Source organism: Mustela lutreola, chromosome 4 (genome assembly GCF_030435805.1).
Source record: "Mustela lutreola isolate mMusLut2 chromosome 4, mMusLut2.pri, whole genome shotgun sequence".
In the NCBI taxonomy this organism is placed as follows: domain Eukaryota; kingdom Metazoa; phylum Chordata; class Mammalia; order Carnivora; family Mustelidae; genus Mustela; species Mustela lutreola.
Window position 1 is genome coordinate 95,160,217 of NC_081293.1, and position 20,219 is coordinate 95,180,435.

The following is a 20,219-nucleotide window of genomic DNA, read 5'->3' on the forward strand; positions in this document are numbered from 1 at the left end:
GGAGAAAAACTGAATACTTTTCCGCTGAGGTCAGGAACACGGCAGGGATGTCCGTTATCACCACTGCTATTCAACATCGTACTAGAAGTCCTAGCCTCAGCAATCAGACAACAAAAAGAAATTAAAGGCATCCAAATTTTGCCAAATTGGCAAAAGAGAAGTCAAACTATCCCTGTTTGCAGACGATATGATACTGTATGTGGAAAGCTTAAAGGACTCCACTCCAAATCTGCTCTAACTTGTATAGGAATTCTGTGAAGTGTCAGGATATAAATCAATGAACAGAAATTGGTTGCATTTTTTTTATACCAACAAGACTGAAGAAATAGAAATTAAGGAGTGAATCCCATTTACAATTGCACTCAAAACCCTAAGATACATAGGAATAAACCTAACCAAAGAGACAAAGAATCTATACTCAGAAAACTGTAAAGTACTCATGAAAGAAATTGAAGAAGACACAAAGAAATGGAAAAATGTTCCATGCTCCTGTATTGGAAGAACAAATATTGTGAAAATGTCTATGCTACCTAAAGCAATCTACACATTTAATGCAATCCCTATCAAAATCCCATCCATTTTTTTCAAAGAAATGGGACAAATCACCCTAAAATATATCTGGAACCAGAAAATATCTCGAATAGCCAGAGGAATATTGAAAAAGAAAGCCAAAGTTGTTGGTATCACAATTCCAGACTTCAAGCTCTATTACAAAGTTATCATCATCAAGATAGTAGGGAACTGTCCCCAAAACAGACATAGATCAATGGAACAGAATAGAGAGCCCAGAAATACACCCTCAACTCTATGGTCAACTAATCTTCAACAAAGCAGGAAGGAATGGCCTATGGAAAAGAGACAGCCTCTTCAACAAATGGTGTTGGGAGAATTGAACAGCCACATGCAGAAAAATGAAGTTGGACCTTTTCCTTACCCCGTACATGAAAATAGACTGGAAATGGATGAAGAAGTATAATGTGAGAAAGGAATCCATTTGAGGAGAGAACAGGTAGCAACCTCTTTGACCTCAGCAGCAGCAACTTCTTCCTAGGAACATCGCCAAAGGCAAGGGAAGCAAGGACAAGAATGAACTATTGCGATTTTATCAGATCAAAAAGCTTTTGCACAGCAAAGGAAACAGTTAACAAAGCCAAAAGATGACTGTCAGAAGTTATCTGGGAGAAGATCTTTGCAAATGACATACCAGATAAAGGGCCAGTATCTATCCAAAATCTATAAAGAGCTTATCAAACTCAACACCCTAAGAACAAATAATCCAATGAAGAAATGGGCAGAGGACATGAACAGACATTTCTGCAAAGAATACATCCAAATGGCCAACAGACACATGAAAAAATGCTCCACATCACTCGGCATCAGGGAAATACAAATCAAAACCAGAATGAGATACCACCTCACACCTTTCAGAATGGCTAAAATGAACAAGTCAGTCAATGACAGATGCTGGCGAGGATGTGGAGAAAGGGCAACCCTCCTACACTGTACGTGGGAATGCAAGCTGGTGCAACCACTCTGGAAAACAGCGTGGAGGTGCCTCAAAAAGCTGAAAATAGAACTAGCCTATGACCCAGTGATTGTCGTACTGGGTATATACCCTCAAGATACAAACGTGGCATTCTGAAGGGGCACATGCACCCAAATGTTTATAGCAGCAATGTCCACAATAGGTAAACTATGGAAAGAACCTAAATGTCCTTCAACAGATGAATCAATAAATAAGATGTGGAATATATGTACAATGGGATACTATGCAGCCATCAAAAGAAATGAAATCCTGCTATTTGTGATGACGTGGATGGAACTAGAGGGTATTATGCTTGGCGAAATAAATCAATCTGACAACTATCATATGATCTCCCTGATATGATGAAGTGGAGATGCAACATAGGCGGTTTCGGGCGTAGGAAAAGAAAAATAAAAGAAGATGGGATTGGGATGGAGACAAACCATAAAAGACTGAATCTCACCAAACAGACTGAGGGTTGCTGGGGGGAGGTGTGTTGGGAGAGGATGGTGGGGGTATGGACATTGGGGAGGGCAGGTGTTATGGTGAGTGATGGTGAGTGCTGTGAAATGTGTAAACCTGGTGATTCACAGACCTGTACCCCTAGGGATAAAAACACATTATATGTTTATAAAAAAATAAAAAAAATAATTTAAAAAATCCATTAAAGAAAAAACACATATTGCAAGCCCAGAGCTAATCTCATATTCAATCAAAAAAGTTTGAAAGTTTTCCCCTTAAAGATCAGAAAAAAGACAAGTGTGTCCACTTTCACTACTCTCATTTGACATAGTGCTGGATGTCCTAGCCAGAGAAAAAGGAACACAAAGAAATAAAAGACTCAAAAAAAAAAAAAGGAAGAAGTAAAATTTTCTTTTTTTTGGATAACATGAACTTACATGGAAAAGAATCCTAAAAAATTCACAAAAAATTTTGAATTAACAAATTTAGTAAAGCTACCAAATACAAGATCAATATATCAAAGACAAGAATTTTGTTTTGTTTCATTTTTTTAAATATGGAATGCTTCCCAGTTTTTCATGTCATCCTTTTCAGTGATCAAGCTAATCTTCTCTGCATCATTCCAATTTTAGTATGTGTGTTGCCAAAGTAAGCACAAGACACGAGCATTTTAACAATCTAATGATGAACTGTCTGAAAAAATAAAGAGAACAATCTAATTCACAATAGCATCAAAACTAATAAAATACTTAGGAAAAGATTTAACTAAGAAGATGAAAGATCTGTACCCCATAAACTATGACATTGATAAAGAAATTGAAGGAGACATAAATGGAAAGATAGCTCATATTCATGAATGGTAAGAATTAACATTGTTAAAATGTCCATACTACCGAAAACCATCTGTAAATTCAATTCCTATCAAAAATCCAATCTTAGGGGCGCCTGGGTGGCTCAGTGGGTTAAGCCGCTGCCTTCGGCTCAGGTCATGATCCCAGGGTCCTGGGATCGAGCCCTGCATCAGGCTCTCTGCTCAGCAGGAAGCTGCTACCTCTTCTCTCTCTGCCTGCCTCTCTGCCTGCTTGTCATCTCTCTCTCTGTGAAATAAATAAATAAATAATCTTTTAAAAAATCCAATATTGTGTTTTTACAGAAGTAAGTAAAGAATCCTAAAATTTATATGAGACCATAAAAGACAACAAATAATTAAAGCCGTTCTGAGAAAGAATGAAGAAGCGAAATTACACTCTTGATTTGAAACTATACTACAAAGCCCTCATGCTCAAAACAATAAAGTATACTGGCATAAAAACAGACCCATAAACAAGTAGAACAGAATTGAGAGTCCAGAAATAAATCCTTTCATTCAGTCACCTAATATTTGACAGGGGCCAACATATATAATGGGTAAAGATAGTCTGTTCAATAAATGATATTTAAAACTGAATAGTCACATAAACCAGCATGAAGCTGGAACCTTATATTACTCATAAATCTTAACTTGAAATAGATTAAAGACTTAAATGTGATGCATGAAACTAAATTTCCTAAAGGAAAACATAGGAAAAATTCTCCTTGACATTGGTCTTGCCAATAGTTTTTTGGATACCAGACCAAAAACACAAGCAAAAGAAGCAAAAATAAATAAATGGTATTACATTAAACTAAAGTTTCTGCATTGCCAAAAAAAAACAAAAGAGAGAGAAAGAATGAAAACACAATCCACAGAATGGAAGAAAATACTTACAAATCTTATATCTGAAAGAGGTTAATAACCAACAGATACAAATAGAAAATAATATATAATTAAAAAAATAGCAAAAGAATCTCAATAGACATTTTTTTTTTCAAAAAAGTTATATAAATGACCAACAGGAGCATTAAAAACTGCTCAACGTAAAAACTCAGGGCAAAGTCATTATGTTGTTGTTGTTGTTGTTTACCTCTGAAAAACACAGCAAGATATTACTACCTATTAGAATATATACTACCAAAAAATTAAAACTAACAAATTTTGGTAAATATTGGGTAAAATGCGGAACTTATGCACTGTGATAGGGATATAAAATTGTATGGAAAACAGTATGGAGATTATTCATATTATTAAAAGTAAAATTACCATATGATTCAGTAATCCCACCTCTAGGTATATATCTAAAGGAAACGAAGTCACTATTCGAAGACATATCTGCACTCTTATGTTCATTATAAAAGTATTAACTCTAAGCAAGAGATGGATATAACTTCAGTATCCATTAATGGATGAATGAATAAAAAAGTATGGTAAATATATACTATGGAATACTACTTAGCCATGAAAAATTAAGAAATACTGCCATTTACAACAGCATGGATGGATCTTGAAGGTATTATACTACTTGAAATATTTCAAAGATTTTATATATTTTTTTTAATTTATGTATTATGATATCCCTTACATACAGAATCTGAAGGAAAAGCAAACTAATGGAAACTTAGAGTTGAGTTCACAGGAGGTGAACCTGGGGCGGAATAAGGTGGTCAAAGGGTAGAAACTTGCAACTATAATATGAAAAAGTTCTGGGGATCTAATGTACAGCATGATGATCATAGTTAATAATATATACATACTTTTTTATTTAGCTTCCCTTTATTAAACTTTGCATATATCACATTCTTACAAGTTGAAAGTTTATAGCAATCTTGTATAAAATAGGTCTGCTGCCACCATTTTTCTAAAAATTTGTTCATTTTGTGTCTCTCTGTCACATGTTGGTAATTCTTGCAATATTTCAAGTTTTTTCATTATTATTGTATTTGTTATGGTGATCTGTGATCAGTAATTATGACCCACTGAAATCTCAGAACTAGTTTATCTAAGGTATATACATTGTTTTCCCTTAAAGACATAATGCTTTTGAACAGTACAGTATAGTGTTTATTTTTTATATGCACTGGGAAACATAATTTTTTATTTGCACTGGGAAACCAAAAAATAATAATAATGATTTGACTTAGTTTATTGAGATAATCACTTTATTGAGGCGGTCTGGAACAAATCCCACAAGACCTCTGTATTTCATCTCTACTGTACTATATACATAAAAGTTGCTAAGAGAGTAGATCTTAAAATTCCTTACCATACATGCATAAAAAACAGTGGCAACTATATGAGATAGTAGATGTATTAACATTTTTATGTAGATTATATTGCAATACAGTTGTATGCCAATTTATCAAATGGTACAAAATTTACACAATGTTAAAAGTTTGCAGTGTTATAAGAAATCATTTCTTAAATTTACAAATTATAATATGTCAATTATTTTTCAATAAAGCTGGAAATAACTTTTTGTAGAATTAATCTATTTTTCAAAAAAGGAAGTAAGGAAGTAGAAACTGCAACTAACTCTGAAATAATGAAATACAAAATCCATTTTAGTTATATACACTGTGACAAACACTATTAGTTAGTTTACAATGAAGGAATACTTATGAAGCATGAAGGATGGTCTATAAATAAGGCTGAAAGAGCTCAGTTTTAAGGTTTAAATTTAAAATCTTCTTTTGAAATACTAAACTGACCACCCAGTTTTCCAAACATAAATGTCTTAACTGCATGAATTTATTTCATACAACTCTATAATCTAGGTTCATAAGAAAGCAGCATGCAAATTTTGAATAAGACAGACTTGCTTAAGTTTCTTTATGTTCAACAGTAAAGGACACTTCCCTAAAAATAAATAGAAGAAAAATCAGCACATTTATTATGATAATTATTATTCATAATGAGATTCGTATTGAATTAAGGAATATATATCCTCAGAGGGGGTAAAGTAAAATGAAATTTATTTTGGTAAATGTGTCTATGAATAGTCAATACAATGCCTCAATATAAATGAATATTTGCATTTTGAACAATTTAATTACTATTATTAGAATTATTATAAGTATAAAAATAGCTATCATTTTAGCATGGAATAAGAGACTCTCATGCTCCATGCTTCATTACATCCACACAACAACTCTGCATAATAAGTATTATCATCACCATTTCAGGGGTGAAAAAACTGAGGCTAACACATTTAGATAACTGGTTTATGATTACATGGCTGATAAAGATGCATCACACTAATTTAGGCTTTATGATTTCAGAATTGTACTCTTTCCACTGCACATTCTATTACTCTGTAAATACTTGGCTTGTTTTCATTTAGTTCTTTAATTTTATTCATGTGGCGATGGCTTAAAGCTTCATTTAAAGGAAGCATAAAAAATTCATTTAGCCAAAAGCTCCCAAGAATTAAAAATGTCATGGATCTAATGTAGACATGGATATCATTAGTTAATGGGTAACTATATATTTTCCACTCTAGTGAGATAACAATCAGAGTATTTTTCTAAGTTATAGTCTCTGAGTGTTCAAAAGGACTTTGTTAAAATAGAAATATTTAGACAAAAGTGATCAAAAGTCTGGATCAGGTCACCTTAAGATAAATATTAGAAAACTGAGGAAACAAATGGAGATTCGAACACTGAGCTATGATATAATGAATGGTTTAAAGTATTTAGTAGAGCATAGAAAAGCCCTTCAAAGCCTGGTCTTAGCCTAGCATTGCAGCTTCTGGGATATCTCTCTATCTATCATCTATCTATCTATCTATCTATCTAGATATAAATTTGAAAACTTTTTTAGACAGGAGGAGATGAGGTGGGCAGGGCCTGTGCTCCTCTCTTAGGAAGGAGTCTGGGCAGAAAGCATGACTTTCCTGAGCCTCTGGGCCCAAGGAGAGGCGAACATGGCACCCATGAAAGCAAGGCCCAAGAGGCACCAGCTCTCCCGAAGCTCTTCTTCCCTGACGCGACAGAAGACTTGCTGAGGAAGCAGCAGAGAAGTGCTGTTCGCTCCAAGCCAAAGCCTCTGCGAAAGCACAGCATTCGCTGAGAAATGTTCTGCGGGCTGCTGCTGCTTGCCTGAGCCCAGTCTCGCGGTGGGAGAAACCCGCATACAGCTAAAGCATCTTTGCCTGGGCATCTCCCCTGGGAAAGCACAGCGTTCCTTGGGAAATCAGAGTTGGGTTTGGGGATGCTGCTGCTGCTTACCTGGGCTAGTCTCTGCAGCTTGGTGGAAGATACCCGCATGGAGCGAAATACCCTTTACCCTAGCATCCCCTCTGCCTGAGAGAGAAGCCACGTGTGGGGAAGGCGCAGCACGCCGCCCCCGGAGAAGAGAAGGAGCCATTGGCCTTGGGGTCGGGAAACACTTGGGAAGCAGGATAGCCTGCCGTGGCACAAACAGCAGGCCGGTGGCAAGACAAGTGTCACCCGCTACCTGTGGGGACAGATGGAAGCCTGGCTGCTAAGGAGACATTAGGGGACGACTAAGGCAGGGGCGTGTGCTCCACTCTGAGGAAGGAGTCTGGGCAGAAGGCAGGCCTGTCCTGTGCCTCTGGTCCCAACGGGACAGCATCTCCTTGGCCACCTGTCCCAAGGGCAGACTTGGGCTTGCCACCAGGTGCCATACCCGGAACTCACAGAAACAGCCCCATGGAGAAACGGGCAGTCAGATGCCTTCTTCCACCAAGATGTGGCAGGGAATTGGGTGGCAGGGCGTGTGCCAAGGAAGGAGTGGAGACAGTCCCCCACAGTTCCCCATCCCAGTGCACGGGTCGTGTGCAGTGATCATGTCGTCTCCTCTCCCCTGTGGTGAAGGACTGGCCTGGACCCCGAGTCTGCCTGAGCACCGGACAAAAGGCAAAGCCTTACCTACCCCAGGATATAGTAATAGGCATAGAGTGCCATGCTAGGAAACACACGCAGCTGCAGGGTTGTGACTGTGTCTGCTTAGTTCGGCTTAGCAAGGTGAACCCCGGGCGTGAACTTGGAGCCCGGGAAAGCAAGTCCCAAGAGGCACCAGCTCTCCCGCGGCTCTTCTTCCCTGCTGCGACAGAGCAAAAACCCAAATTCTTGCTGAGGAAGCAGCAGTGAAGTGCGGTTCATGTCAAGCTGAAAACCTCTGCGAAAGCATAGCCGTCGCTGGGAAATCAGAGTCGTTTCTGTGGGCTGCTGTTGCTGCTTGCCTTAGCCTAGTATTCATAGCAGGATGGGAGAAACCTGCATAGAGCGGAAGCCTCTTTGTCCGGCAACCCCTCTGGGAAAGCACAGCATTCTTTGGGAAATCAGAGTCCAGTCTGAGGGATGCTCCTGTTTGCCTGAGCTGGTCTCCACAGCTCGGTGTAATAAACCCGCATGGAGCGAAATCCTCTTTGCCTGGGCATCCCCTCTGCCTGAGAGAGAAGCGCGGTTGCGCCTGTGCAAAGAGCCTTAAGGAAAGGGACACGTCTTTCACTGGGCTCCCCAGGAGCATCTGTGGAAGGTGCAGCACGCTGCCCAGGGAGAAGAGCAGGAGCCGTTGGCCTTCTGGTCTGGAAACGGTTGCGAAGCAGGAGAGCCGGCCCTGGCAGGCACAGCGGCCGGTGGCAATACAAGGGTCTCCCGCTCCCTGTGCAGAGAGACATAAGCCTGGCTGCTAAGGAGAGAAAAGGGGATGAGTATGGCAGGGCGCGTGCTCCACTCTTAAGATGGAGTCTGGGCAGAAAGCATGCCTCTCCTGAGCCTCTGGGCCCAAAGAGAAAGCAGCTCCTTGGCCACCTGTCCCTGGGGCAGAGATGCGCTAGCCACCAGGCGCCTACCCTGAAGTCACAAAAACAGCTCCCTGAAATAACGGGGAGTCAGATGCCATCTTCCTGCAGGATGTGGAAGCTTGGAGGAGGCACGGGTTTAAGGGAAAGGAGTGGGGACAGTCCCCCAAAGCTCCCTATTCAGTGCACGGGTGGTGTGCAGGGATCCTGTCACCTCTCCTTTCCTGTGGGGAAAGCACTGGCCTAGTCCGCGAGTTCGCCTGAGAGCCAGAGTAAAAGGCCAAGTGATGTCTACACTGGGAGATGGTAGTGTGCATTGAGTGCCATCCAAGGCTACGCATGCTACTGGAGGGTTGTAGCTGTGTCTGCTTAGTTCGGCCTGGCAGGGTGAACCCAGGACGCGAACATGGAGCCCGGGAAAGCAAGGCCCAAGAGGCACCAGCTCTCCCGAAGCTCTTCTTCCCTGACGCGACAGAAGCCTTGCTGAGGAAGCAGCAGCAAAGTGCTGTTCGCTCCAAGCCAAAGCCTCTGCGAAAGCACAGCATTCGCTGAGAAATGTTCTGCAGGCTACTGCTGCTTGCCTGAGCCCAGTCTCGCGGTGGGAGAAACCCGCACACAGCGAAAGCCTCTTTGCCTGGGCATCTCCCCTGGGAAAGCACAGCGTTACTTGGGAAATCAGAGTTGGATTTGGGGATGCTGCTTCTGCTTGCCTGGGCTAGTATCTGCCGCAGCTTGGTGGGAAATACCCTTTGCCCTAGCATCCCCTCTGCCTGAGAGAGAAGCCACGTGTGGGGAAGGCACAGCATGTCGCCCCCGGAGAAGAGAAGGAGCCGTTGGCCTTGGGGTCGGGAAACACTCGGGAAGCAGGATAGCCTGCCATGGCACGAACAGCAGGCCGGTGGCAAGACAAGTGTCACCTGCTCCCTGTGCGGACAGATGGAAGCCTGGCTGCTAAGGAGACATGAGGGGACGACTAGGGCAGGGTCGCGTGCTCCCCTCTGAGGAAGGAGTCTGGACAGAAGGCAGGCCTGTCCTGTGCTTCTGGTCCCAAGGGGACAGCATCTCCTTGGCCACCTGTCCCAAGGGCAGACTTGGGCTTGCCACCATGTGCCATACCCGGAACTCGCAGAAACAACCCCATGGAGAAACGAGTGCACTATCTAAAAAGAGATCAGTGAACTTGGACTGGAGTTAGTAGACATGGAAGAAAATAAAATATTACAGAGAAGAATGCTCTGTGGTCCACAACCTAAAGGGGCTGGGATTCCCATCATTTGGATCCCTGTAGCTTTACAAAAGTCAATTAAATTTTTGTATCTCCGATTAAAGTTGATTCCCCAGTACTTTTTCAAACATCTCTTGTAAAGTATTGTTTCCCAGAAAAAAATGGATTTTGCACATGTATCTGCCTTTGTCTCTTGTCATGATCTCAGTCAGGATCCTGGGATCGAGCTCCATATTGGGCTTCCTGCTCATTAGGAAGTATACTTCTCAGTCTCCCTCTGCATCTACCTCCCCCTGCCCCACTCATGCTCTCTCTCTCAAATAAATAAATACAATCTTTAATTTTTTAATTAAAAATAAGTTAAATAAAATAAAATAAAAAGTCTGGTCTTACTGCCCCATTTACCTTCTTTTTTTTTTTTTTTGAGTTTTATTTAAAGCAGCATGAGAGAAGATGGGGCTCTCAAACTTAAAAAAAAAGGAAAAAAATTGAGTTTTGTTAGGATTTAAGATCTTGTCTGCTAGACAAAAACGTTGTCGTTGTTAACATGTGAAAATTAACAAAAGAGAATAAGATAGAATTCTAATAATTTTTGTAGAAATTAAAAATTTCCTCCAACCCAATTACATAGATACCCATTAAGTAAATTCATTCCAATGTCCCAAACCAATCTTTTCTAATAGTAATGCATCTGTCAACAGGGTCAACCCAAGGAATAAATAAATATTATTATTTTTTTCCTGTCTCTTCCACAGTCACATCTGGGTATATTGGTAGCAAGCCAATTATGTATAAGACATGATATCATAAGAAGGTTATTCTGTCCATTTGGGACAACTGAAAATCATTGTATTTTTATCTTGGTGCAGTAACTTGAGATGGCAAAGTGTGGGTTATGAATATATTTTATTTTTTTTTACTGGGAAGAAGAGATTAGAGATATTGGTTATCCAAGAGAGACTGACAGGTGTTGATAGTAGCCAGGTCAATATCCATCTACTTTTTCCTTTAATATCAGAAAGCACTGAGGGATTGACAACAAGGAAACTTAAAACAACATCAAATATTTTATTGTCTCTTTTCTAGTTATATTGTAAGCATATGACAAAGTATCAGTCGTACAAGCTATCATTCTCTTTTACCTCTATCTTTCTGCCAGAAATGTGGGCTTAATAGTGAGAACTCCAACAGCAATTTTTGCAACTGTGAATAAAAAGCCATGAAAACCTCTAAGATAGTTCACTTGACTTTCTTATTTTTATTTTTATTTTTTAAAAGATTTTCATTTATTTATTTGACAGAGAGAGGTTACAAGTAGGCAGAGAGGCAGGCAGAGAGAGAGAGGAGGAAGCAGGCTCCCTGCTGAGCAGAGAGCCCGATTCGGGACTCGATCCCAGGACACTGAGATCATGACCCGAGCCGAAGACAGCGGCTTAACCCACTGAGCCACCCAGGCGCCCTCACTTGACTTTCTTAAGACTCTGAACCAACACCAGAAAACACTATCTGTAGTCTTCTTGTTAAATGAAAAAATATGGTTAAACCACTTTTGACAGTCTACTACATACAGCAAAATGTAAATCTTAATTGAAATATGTCCTCTCAGCTGTGCTTAAGCAACTGAGTCCTGAGCTTTTCAGGTTTTCAGTCTGAAAGAGTACACCTCTGGTGCTCTGAAAGGGAAGAGAAAGGACACCCTGTTCTCCATATAAATTAAAGAAGAGATATCTGTGCATTTAATTGGGCCATATAAAATTTATCAAGCAATTACCTCCTAACTCCTTCCTATCCAAAATACCTGATATGCTCTCCCTACTCCTTTATTCCACGTTACTGCCTTTTCCAGGATTCTGTCTCACATCACAACATGTCTTCTGTTATTTCCTTCTTGCAAGCTAGTTTTGTGTTCTCCTTCTAAAAAAATCAACAATCACTGTGTATTTCAATTCCCATTTTCCTCAAATGCATTGATTCTTCTTATCTATTACTCTTTTCTCATACTCAGTGTCTTTGTCTTTATGGGGTTTGTACTTTGCTTTTCCCCATCCTTTACTGCCATTATATAAACAAATCTAATAACTTCTTAGAGAAAGTTAAAAATTCCTGCATAACCACACGTGAACACAAAGTCACTGATTTTTAGCAAACCTATAAGATAGTCAGACATCCATTCAATTTTTTTTTGTTAAGATTTTTTTATTTATTTGACAGAGAGAGTTGACAAGCAGGCAGAGAGGCGGGCAGAGGGAGAGGAAGAAGCAGGCACCCGGCTGAGCAGAGAGCCCCATTTGGTGCTCCGTCCCAGGACCCTGGGATCATGACCTGAGCCGAAGACAGTGGCTTAACCCACTGAGCCACCCAGGTGTCCCTCCATTCAATTTCTTAACTGAGTCTCAAATGCATCCTGAGTTCTAACCTAAACCTAAGTTCTACTTCTTACACGTTGCTATATGACCAAATTCTTTCAGTTCAGTATTTTGTAACATTTAAATATTAATTAATTGATGCTTTGTCTGTGTATTTCTATGAAAATAATTGGAATACTGTAGATTTATTGTTATATTTATAGATTTATAATCAAAGTTTCATCAGTTGAAGTTTTTGGAAATTTCAGATATAATGATTAACCTAAAATGATACTGCCTCAAATCCCTCTGATATCAAGGCCCAACACCTGATTATAGCCAAACCTGTGGTGGATAGTTCCATGGGAAATTACAGTTACTTAACACTGATAGCATCTCATGTTCTCTCTCTCATTTTAGAATGTCTCCAACACAACCCAAAAGTGTAGGAGAGTTACTGTCCTCTGAGGACAGCTCTCAGTGAAGTGGAAATAAGTACCATAGATAAAATTGTCAGTTTTCAGGTCTTCATGAGGACAACTTAAAGAAGTTTCTCAAGACCTTTCAGTAAAAGCAAGCCTTCATTTTCTATCCACAACAATTATATCAACAATGTACCTCTTTGACAAAGTTGCTTCTTCACTGTCTCACTTTCCCATTCTTTTCTACCTTGGATAATCTCCCAGATAAACTAACAGTACTCAAATCCTTTGTCCTACTCTTTGCTCTCAGGATAAATGGAGCCAAAAGACTTAGATTAATATCAAGTTCTGAATGGGATCTTAGAGCTATTTCTGTCCAGATTTTCATAAAAATAGAGACCTTTGTATTATCAGGCTATAAATAAGTTCTAAATGGAGGGGGCAAAAGCAAAAAGTATAAATTTTTATGTTTGATTTTTAATCATGATTAATTGACTTTATTGATTATTAGAAATACTAACATTATAAAAGTGTGGATCTTTGTAAAACAATGTCATAATATAAGAAATAAGTTGAATAGACCTTTGGAGAATATTAAACCAAGTGTTCAGGTGCCATCTAATTTCTTGTTTAATCCAGAACTTTGGTGTGCATTATCTTGAGGAATAGGATTCTGAAGTCCAGACAGACTAACAGAAAACTGATCCAAATGTTTGTGTTTATATTTCTGCATTTGTTGTAAAAATCAAAGTGTGATTGCTGGTTTAAAATGGTAAAACTAATAATGTTCATGGACTCTATTATACATTTTCTAATTGTATGGGAAGAATCCAATAAACATAGAATTAATTGATTTGCAAATCCTCAAAGAGCTACAGGATCAGGTAGTGGTATGTTTTGATTCAACAGCATCATAATGCAGCATTTTATATGTGTGGCCACCGGATATTTTCATCAATGTTTGCTAGCTAGTCAGCCAATACAGAGAAATATTAGGGAGGGTAATTACTCACAGTTGTGTTTAATAAAATGAGAGAAAATTATCAAATGACACTAATAATAATAATCGTATAGCAGGCTAAATAATTCAATGATAATTACAAGTATTAATCTAGCTTTCTTCCCTGATTATGACTCATCTCTCCTTTATCATAAAGGGAGTAGCAGATTGTCTGCAATGAATTGTGAAGGCCTCCCATCAATTTTGATAGGTTAAAATTATTCTGGTTGGTCTTGAGCAAATGTGTCAATTTTTTTTCTGTGTGTGTCATAAAAGAAGAAGCAATAGTAAATTCTTGCTGTTATTCCATGTAGCCAATAAAATCATACTGCCAACAAGAGGCTGTTGACACTGTAAGTGTAGTTAACTGTCTTGAAATACTAGGCCTGGAAATAAAATTCCAATACTTCACATAACCTCTTTTTTTTTTTAAAGAAACAAAACAAAACAAAACAAAACAAAACAACTATACTGCTTACATTTAGGGCCCTGCTGTTGAGTAACTATATTTGAACATGTCTACTGTAAGTGTATATATATATATATTTTTTTTCTGTGCAATAAATTCATTTAGAGATAAATTTGGATTGCAAATTATTTTGGGGGAGGCATGGTATTTGTGGCTAGTCTTACAAGTAAAAATGACTAAAGGAAAAAAGAAAAACATTTTTTATTACAGCATATTTACATCTGTCCAAAGTACTTATTTACTATAATACTGACTAATGTATAATACTGGACACAAAGAAAGAAGTTAAATGAGTTATAATTCAGTCGAAGTATAGCTGGCCATTTTAAAACTTACCACTGAATCTTTCTGGTATGAAATGTGATATCTGGCAATCTGGTCCAGTTCATTACATCAGGTCATTTGTATGTTCTTATTACCATTTTGATAGCATAGCACATTTTATAACCCAGACATTTTACAATGGAACTATGATGCATGTATTTTCAAAAGTATAGACATACATGAAGCTATGAGGTCAAAAAAGATGAATGTCCGTAGTACCATATAGACTCAAGAAATAAAAGTGTCCAAGGCTCTGAGTGAGTTTTATGAATATTGTGTAAGTTTAGACCAACATGTGGTTTTGATATAAATAATCTGTTCTTAAATTAGAATTACAGTCGTTGAGGGCAGTGTTGAAAATGGCAGATAGATTTTAGCTATCTTTGCTCACTAGGGAAAATGGAAAAATGTTTAGTTTGGTCAGATTTTCACTTAACTTCTGAAAAATCTTATGTTTGAGAGAACCCTTCTGAAATAAGAATCCTTAAAGACATAACCCCTTTGGCACAAGTTTTCAAGAAACTTGTTTTATGTTGTAGACAATCATATGGCACACGTACTGTTCTAGATGTTTCATGCCAATAATATGTAAGCCATACCAAGGCTACATATACATATAGAGATGTTCCTCAGCTTACAAGGGGGCTATGTACAGAGAAACACATAAAAAATTGAAAATGCATTTAATACCCCTAAACTATCAAATATCATAGCTTACCTTAAGCTTATTTAAACATACTCAGAACACTTATATTTGCCTGCATTTGGGCAAAATCATCTTAAGCAAAGCCTATTTTATAACAAAGTATCAAATATCACATGCAATTTATTAAATACTACACTAAAAAAAAGAAGAATGGTTATATATAGAGTGGTTGTAAGAATATCAGGTGTTCACCCCTGTAATCTTCTAGCTGACTGGGAGCTGTGGCTCACTGCCCCTGCCCAGCATCACAAGACGGCACCATACCACATGTCACTGGCCCTTTTTATAAAGACCCAAATTCAAAATTCAAAGTACAGTTTCTACTGAATCACTTTCACTTTCACATCATTGCCAAATATATCGTAAGTTGAATCATTGTAAATCAGGAGCCATCTGATTTGAAAGTTAAATCACAGTCACCCATATACACACAAAAAAAGGCCTTCATGTAGGGCCATCTATGTATCTCTAAACAACATAGCATGACATATCAACGGCAATAAATGGATGTGAAGGGGACAATTGCTTTGCGTCAGTACTCTGAGCAGTAACATACATGGCCTTACTCACCTAGCAGAACTCCAGAGCTAGCTGAGGGCAAGGAATTTTGAAAATGGTTGCTGAACAGCTTAAGCACTATTATTTTTAACTGTTTTCTCAAGATATGTTAATTTATTTTATTGACTTATTACAAAACCAAATAATTTCCTCCTATTTAAGTGGCAGGTAAATAGAATTCTTTTTAATTTAAATCAAATGGCTTTTTAGGGAAAATATACTAAAAATTCTGAAACTTGTATTGCTTATGAATTTTTTATTGGAATCCTTATCAAGTTGTATTTTTCAAGTTTTTCCTAAATAATCTTCAATGAATTGAAAATATTTTTTGGATTTTATTCAAGGCTGTTAACACACAATTTCACTTTGTTAAATATAGTGCTAAACGTTCAACCAAAACATTGTGTCTTTTTTTTTCCACTACCACATCCTCCATCTACTGACTGGATTCTCTCCCCAACTAGCACATATATAACATTGTCTATGTTTAGGATAAGTAAGGGTCATCTTTTGTCTTTATTCTATTCCTTGTATGCTTCTGAACTTGTTGAATTTTAATATAGTCACACAATAAGCATCACATATTTGATTCCCCTTTCAATAGTAAACAGTGCACAACCAGAGCATACCTTCAAAGCTATCAATAGACTTACTCTGATATATTATTTTTGTATTTTTGTAAATTAAAATAATTAAATTATAGAACAAGAGTTTCAGGTGGTAGGTGTTGTAAGTTTTACCCAAACTGACTTTTGTCAAACTCGTTTTTGTCATCATATATGTCAAGTAGATTTCTCAGGTTTATTTTTAGAATATCCTTGTATAATGAATATTTACACTGATATCTAGTATAAAAATCTTGCAATTTATTTTAGAAACATTAAGATATTGAAAACCAATCTCTTTCTTTAATTCATTAAAGACATTTTTGGCTTGTTTCCAGTAATTTCTTACTGGTTAAAAAATGAATTTGAAGTAGTCTGAATTTCATTATTATATGGCACTTTCCCTTTGATGAATACAAAGATGATATTCTATATTAGCTATCTGAGAAGAATTTATTTTTTTAATTTTATTTATTTGTAAGAGAGAGAGAGTGAGAGAGAGCACAAGCAGGGGGAGCAGCAGGGTGAGGGAGAAGCAAACTCCCGGCTAAGCAGGGAATCTGTTGCAGAACTGAGTCCCAGGACCCTAAGATCATGACCTGAGCTAAAGGCTCAGGCGTTTAACTGACTGAGTCACCCAGGTGTCCCAATCTGAGAAGAGTTCTGTATGTTATTCCTATTCATATGAAGTTTAAAGTCTAGGTAATTAACTTAATATTTTAGTGGCTATTACATAGATAGCACTATGTTCCAGGCAGAGAGTAAGAAACAAATATTAAATCAACCATATTCTATGCATTCTAAATGAAAATAATTAATCAATCATAATAAATCCTTCTATTTATGGAATATCAACTTATAAGCTTTCCTCCATATGAACAATGCCAAATACCAGAATAAAGGGTCATCCAATACAAATAAAGGATAGAATTAAAGAATTCTGGTAAGCCAATTAATTTTGAAAAATGGTGCTATATTGTTGCTGAGTTGTGTTTTTTAGTTACATAATATCTGATAAGTGTAGAAGTAACATGAGTGTTACATGAGATGAGAAATGGTATATAATTAAGATATTTTTAAAAGTACAGATAAATACAAATTTGTAAACATAGCATTATGGAGGAATAAAAATAAATGATAGCTACACACTCTAAAGTGAATAAATCTTGGAAAGTTAATAGAGAAGTAAAGCAAGGACAGTGCAAAAAGTATGGTACATTTTTATGAAGTTCAAACAAATTCTGTGAAACCGTAGATGGACATAAAGATACTATTATGTATCAAATATTGTAAAAATTGTAGTTGTAGTTGTTTGTTTGTTTGTTTTAGTCTCCTCCTAGTTTTTATTATTATAATTTGGAATGAGGAATGTTAGATTGAAAAGTGAATTATTTTATAGACAAAAATCATTACTTGATTCACCTCCTGGTACAGCAGATGGAACTCCTGAAAACATGCCCTTTTGCCTTACAGAAGAGTAACAGTTATGCTTACTTCTAAAACATGCTTGGTGGTGGCCATAAATAGTGACACCATAGTAAACATTTTGAATATTTGCAATTAATTTTTATAGTCATAGGGCTCCAAAAGGCACTGCTGGTATCATAGCAGGTATATCAATAAATCTAAAAGTTGCCTGACTGTTTAAAAATATTAACAAGGCACAAAACATGGCAGAAGTATTGTCCTCAGATATTATTTTTTTCCATATGCTCCTGATCCCAGACATGACTATTTATTTTTTAAATTTTTTTATAAGAGATTTTATTTATTTATTTGACAGAGATCACAAGTAGGCAGGGTCAGGCAGAGATAGAGGAGGAAGCACACTCCCTGATGAGCTGAGAGCCCGATGTGGGACTGGATAAAAGGATCCTGGGATCATGACTTGAACCGAAGGCAGAGGCTTTAACCCACTGAGCCACCCAGGCGCCCCCATGACAAGTTATTTTTTTTTAAAAGATTTTATTTATTTATTTGACAGAGAGAGATTACAAGTAGGCAGAGAGGCAGGCAGAGATAGAGAGGAGGTAGCAGGCTCCCCGATGAGCAGAGAGCCCGATGTGGGGCTCCATCCCAGGACACTGAGATCATGACCTGAGCTGAAGGCAGCAGCTTAACCCACTGAGCCACCCAGGTGCCCGACAAGTTATTTTTGATAGATATATATACAATGTATTTTCCAGTTATAAGAAAAATGGTTCTGCTATTTTTAACCTTTTTTAAAAATTACATAATTTTTTTAAATTAAAATTTTATTTTTTAATGTTTTACTTTTCTTTTCTTTTTTTTTAAAGATTTTATTTATTTATTTGACAGACAGAGATCACAAGTAGGCACAGAGGCAGGCAGAGAGAGAGAGAGAGAAGCAGGCTTCCTGCGGAGCAGAGAGCCCGATGCTGGGCTCGATCCCAGGACCCTGAGATCATTACCCGAGCCACAGGCAGCAGCCCAAACCACTGAGCCACCCTGGCGCCCCAATGTTTTACTTTTCAATATACTACTTAGAATATAAAACCTAATCCATTTTGTAAGAAGTTTACCATTTAAAAAATGGTAATTTTCTCATTGTGTCTTCCCCTCTCATTGCTTTATTTTGAATAAAAAATTTCACAATAAACATAACTGATGCTTTCCTTTTGATGGTCCCTCTGTTGGTTATTTTGTATATGAGCCATGACAATTAGTTTTACAAAATTTATTCATGTTTGTTGATATGTTTTATCATAACTAATTTTCCCTCCCTAATCTAGATTCCCCAGCTTTCAGACAGGTGGACACTTCAATAAACCATACCCAAGGGATGTATCAAGTACTTCTTAGACATTCTCTCAGATCCTTGAGGTCTCATTTTGCCTAGGGATTTGGAATAGGTTCTGCCAGAGGCACCACTGTGACAACTGATGTCCATGGTCTATCTCCTTCTAAGCTCAAGAGATCACTGGATTCCTAGTTTATCTATACAATTAATGCATTCCAGCAAGTTCTTTTTTTTTTTTACTATTAACAAACTTATTTTAAAGTTTATATGGAGAGGCAAAGACTCACAATATTCAACATAGTGTTGAAGGAGAACAAAGACTGAGGACTGACTTCAAAGATTACCATAACGATGGGGCGCCTGGGTGGCTCAGTGGGTTAAGCCTCTGCCATCGGCTCAGGTCATGATCCCAGAGGCCTGGGATCGAGTCCCGCATTGGGCTTTCTGCTCAGCAGGGAGCCTGCTTCTCCTCATCTCTCTCTGTCTGTCTCTCTGCCTATTTGTGATCTCTCTCTCTATCAAATACATAAATAAAATCTTAAGAGAAGTACACCATAACGATAATTGTAAGCAAGATATTGTAATACCACAGAAAGACTAGATTAAAGGAACGGAATATATATTATCAATTATATTTTATATTTAATATAAAAGCAAAAGCAATACAAGAGAGCAAAATACAATCTTTTAAACAAGTGGTTCTGGAGTAATGGTGAAGCTAAATGTAAAAATATAAAATAAAAATAAAATAATAAAATAAAATAAATCCAAGCAAATATACACTCTTCACAAAAATTAACTCAGATTGGATTATAAACCTAAACATGAAAAATGTAGAAGGTAATATAGAAGAAAATTTAAATGATTTGGTTTTGGAAATAACTTTAGCTACAAAAGCACAAGCACTGAATTTAAAAATGTCTACTCTGTGAAACACAATGCCAAGAGAATGAAAAGGCAAAGCACAGACTATAAGAAAAAATTTGCAAAATACACATCTGGCAAAGGACTGTTAATCAAAAATACACAAAGACCCCTTAAAACTCAACAATGGGGGGAAAACCTCATTAAAAATGAGCCAAAGACCATAGCAGTTACCTCACAAAAGAAAATAATACAGATGGCAAATAAGCATATAAAAAGATGCTTCACATCATATGTCATCCGGAAAATGCAAATTAAAACAAAAAAGAGACA

General features: G+C 37.5%; 1 non-coding gene across 1 annotated transcript; it reads right to left on the bottom strand.

Moving 5' to 3' along the window:
* Positions 1-2,537: 2,537 nt before the first annotated feature.
* LOC131830980 (U6 spliceosomal RNA) lies at positions 2,538-2,643 on the bottom strand. The gene has a single exon (XR_009353505.1). It is a non-coding gene; the product is annotated as a U6 spliceosomal RNA (small nuclear RNA).
* Between the last annotated feature and the right edge of the window lie 17,576 nt (positions 2,644-20,219).